Raw genomic sequence first — 4,398 nt, forward strand, 5'->3', positions numbered from 1 at the left:
TAGTCTGATTTAAACTTATTGCTTTGTGTTCTGTATGTGGCTGCTTATCATTAACATTCTTTATCCTCAGTTCTTATGCTTGGAAATTCAGCCATTCTGTAAAATATTTCAGAATGTATTTTGTATTCAACATCTTTTGACTACATCATTTACAGATTTTTTTTTTTTAAATCTTAAACCTGCACTATGAGTTCAGCTGTGCAAAAGAATTTGGAAAACTTTTTGTATAGTCTAATCTTTTCTGTTTCACAAACAATCTATGAAATAGTATCTTTTAGTATGTGATACAAATTTGTATCAGCAATACACTTTTAATGATTTTTATGCTCAGTTTGATTATTCAAGTGAAATAGACAAAGTACTTTTGTTTGAAGTTACTAAAAATTGAAAACAAGCAGTAGCTTGAAAATGATAATTTTTAGAGTATCTATCTGGCATTTATAGGCCGCAGAAGCCATACAGTGCTAATCTCAAGCAATTATTCCTCAGAGGTGATTTGGAAGGGGAAGGTAAGGCTCTCTCTTTTTTCCCCATTTTTATTTTTTATTCTTTGACTGTGGGTAGAACTGTTTTTTAAACATCCCATGTTAAAAGTTCTTGAACTTTCTTGCAGCCAAAATAATGATGTAATTATTTCAGTTGTCATTCCCAAAGACTTCCTTTTATTCTAATAAGAAATGCAAAGTAGGATGCAGTATTGGCTCATTATCTAAATGGAGATTTCATTCCTTGGTATTTCACCTGCTATCAAGAAACCTCCTGGTACATTCAGCTTTTCTAAGTGGCAGAGGGGAATTTCGGAATTAAATTTAAATTATCTCTGAAAGTTGTGGGAATTGCTGCATGCAAAGTCTTAGCTGAAAACATACCAGACATCTTGTTAATATCTATTGAAATACCCTCTGCTTGCATCACTTCTATTTATCTTATCACAGTTGGGCACCATTTCAATAATAGCAGGTGAATGCTCCATTTATAAAATGAACTACTTTGCAGATGTTCAAAATCCATCCCAAACGCCAAACTCCTGTGCATGCCTGTTCTTTAAGTTGCCTTACTGCTCTGCCTTGTTCTTGGAAAGTCTCAGCAGCAGACAGGGAAAACAACTTTCAGATTACTGTTGACAGACCAGCAAGAGGGCTGTGCAGGTAAAACTGAATTGGTAGCCAGTCTTTGTAAATACTTGTCTGACTGTGCCTTATGAACAAAGAAGTTTGATCATGAAGGTTGTTTAAAAAATCCTTGGTGAATACAAGTTTAATTAGGGCTTGGGTTTCTTTCAGTCTTATGCCAAATGCTTAACATCATTATTGAAACATACAGTTAATTGGAACATTTAAGTATATACTTTCTCCCTAAGGTAAACATAGCAATTAGCTTCTGAATACAAATGCCTAAGTTGCTCTTAGTTCTGTAAGATAGTTGTAATGAAAAAAGCCCATAACTGGAAGAGCTTTGAGGAAATTGGTCAGCCATTTTGCTCAGCATAATGTTATTAAATATCTTATCTTGAAAACACTTCACATGTAAATTGTACAATGTATTTCAAAATAAAGTTTCTAATTAAAATGGGAATTTCTGTGCCTACTAGTAATAACCAGCAATGACAGTTCAGAAATCCACTCAGAGAGAATTTAAAGCTTTGTGAAACCTGTTGTAACTCAAAAAGCCCTTGTAAAAGTTTGTTGTTGTTGTTTTTTTTTTTTTCTTTTTTTTAAACAGGAAATACCTGATTTCAAAAGATCTCAGCTTTTTTTTTTCCCCTTTTGGTGGGCTTGGAAGGAGTTGGTTTCGGTGCTCTGTTTCATGGTGTGTTTAAGATGTGTCAGGAGGAAAAGCAGAATCTTTTGAAAAATCTTCACTCACGATAGTTAATTCATTATTTTAGCTTTACCACACATTTTATTCTAATTTAAATATACATTTGTATATAGCATGTTGGGACAAAAAGTTCTGATTTAGACAATAGTGAATATTGAGTCCTATTCACTTTTCTGGAGATTTCTGCTATGCATAGGATGCCTGAGCTTTCACCACTCTTTTGGTGCAGGAAATCGAGCCAGGGACATGATTCTCATTTTAAAATTTTGGCATTTTAGAGAAATGTTCACTGTGTGATATAGTTGATTAAAATACTCTTCTGTTTTTCTGTTCTCATGTTGTTCACAAAGGAGCTTTATGTATTTTGTTCCCCTTAAATACTGCCTAAAAAGTTTTTTTTCAATACTATCTACTGAGTTTACAGTTCTTCAGTTCAATGTTTTTCACACTGAAGTGGCACAGTAGGTCTGCCACTGCTTTGTGTTTGGATGGGCAGAAGTAGGAGGAAGCAGAGGCAGAGGCAGCACCGTTCTGTGGGGCAGTGAATGCCTCTGGGGACATGGGGAGCACCTCCTGCTTTGAAACCCCCATGGCCTGGGGTGGGTTGGGTGTAGCTGCTCCAACTCTCAGCCTTTGTCAAGTTGTAGTGACAGTTTGGATGGATTTATTTTAAAGGTCACTACTTGAGTGGCTTTGATTCAGTGTTCTCATTTAAGCTGGACTTCTACTCCAGTGCAGTTCTCCTTTCTCAATGCCCTGAGAAATGTTGAGTTTTTGCCCTCAATTTTTTTAGACAGCTCTTGGTCACTGCTTCTCAGTCAGGGGCTTGTTGCTGTGTCTGAAGAGTCTTGCATATTCCTTTAGGCTTTACTTGGGAATTTTGGATTGACATGTCAAGTAGTGAAATGGGGGAAGGGAGAGGAGGTGTTTGACACCTGCACACAGTCTCACAGTACTTCACCTTGTTTCTTTACTGTAGGGTTTTTCCATTTCCTGTTTCTAATTTTCCCTGTATTCTCTCAGGAAAAATCAAAAGCTGCATCAAAGGAAGCTTGGCTCTGAAATGGTCACCATGATTTGCAGTTGCTATTTCCTCAGGCTGAGTTGTGCTAACTAACATCTGATCCACTCTCAAAAAGTTGCCAGAACTATTGTGTTTCTGGAGAAATGTTTACAATCCCTTTGCCTTCCTACATCAGTGGCAAAACTTCCTGAAAGTTAGCCTTGAAAAGATCTTTAGTGTGACCAAGTAGGAATTTGGGGGTCCAGTGCATGTCAAAGCTGAGATGTTTTGGGTTAGGATCCACAGTGTAGCCAGATGGCTTTTTCAATAGATGGTTGCAAAACATGACTTGGAATTAGTCTGTAGGGGTGAAATTACTTTATTCTCTCAGTAATGCACAGTCTATTGTCTCTAAAGTTGTTTTATATCATTTTTTTTTTCCTTATTTGATTTTGCCTAATTCTGTAAACAATTTCTCCCTACAGACAACTTCCAGATACCTGATGTCATTTGGGGATCATCTTATGCCAGGATTAGGTGAAAACTCAGTGTTTGTTTCTTCGTGTCTTTTCTGGTGCCTCTTTAGTATGTGCATTCCCTACTGCCAGGGTCTGAGGCATCTCTCCCATTGCTTCTGCCCCAGGAATGAAATGCTGTGGTACTGATATATCCAAATTAAGAAAGCCATTATGTCAGTTTGTTTTCTTGCAGGTTGCAGGAGGGTGTGTTGGTTGGATCTCTTTGGAAGGGGCAGGGAAATGAGAAGAAGATGGGGAAGAAAATGGTCGCTTTTCAAGTTTGATGTCAGGAGCTGTTCTGCTACCCTGTTTGGGAGCTGACCTGCTGCCGAGCACTGTCCAGGGCAGCTGTCAGTCAGGTGCTCTGGTGGGCAGCCTGGTACTGCTACATCAAAGAGAAGACATGCTGGAGGTATCTTGTCAAGTGGAGCTCAGTTTGTTGAAATTCAGGGGTGAGAATCCTATGCTGAAATGTTTAAGTTAAAAAGGTAAATAGAGGCACATCTGCCTTTTCACAAAGGTGAGAGATGGACCTCCCTACCCTCAGGTTTCTAAGGTGATGTGTTTGGTTCTTGGTGGATTTAAGAGAAGATAATTTAAATAATTTTCTCAATCCTGTCATTTTGATTGATATAAAAATGTATTCTCTATAAACACTTTGAGATACCTTTTTCAAAGCTTGTGGAGCCCAAGTTATTTTATTATAAACGTCAAACAAAAATATATTCTAATTCTAGTAGTTGTGTTTAAATCTCATTAAAAGAATTAGCCAGGACCTCAAATTCTACAGTGAAGCCAGTAATGAAACTTTAGACTTGAGTGATCTAATATCTGCTCTGTATATGACAAAGACCTAAATGACAGAAAGAATAAAACATTGTGTTAAACATCAAACTAAGAACTTTACAAACCTAAACTTTTCAGATTTCTTTTTTCCTCTAGTGAGTTTTTAAAAAGGGAGAAATTACTTTCCTGGTCCTGTGACTATAACTTCACAAGACTGAAAACTGCAGTGCTATGAGGTCCCTTTTTTGGTAAAAGGTGTTTATTTTTCTG

The sequence above is a fragment of the Melospiza melodia genome, chromosome 3 (assembly GCF_035770615.1).
Source record: "Melospiza melodia melodia isolate bMelMel2 chromosome 3, bMelMel2.pri, whole genome shotgun sequence".
Classification (NCBI taxonomy): Eukaryota; Metazoa; Chordata; class Aves; order Passeriformes; family Passerellidae; genus Melospiza; species Melospiza melodia.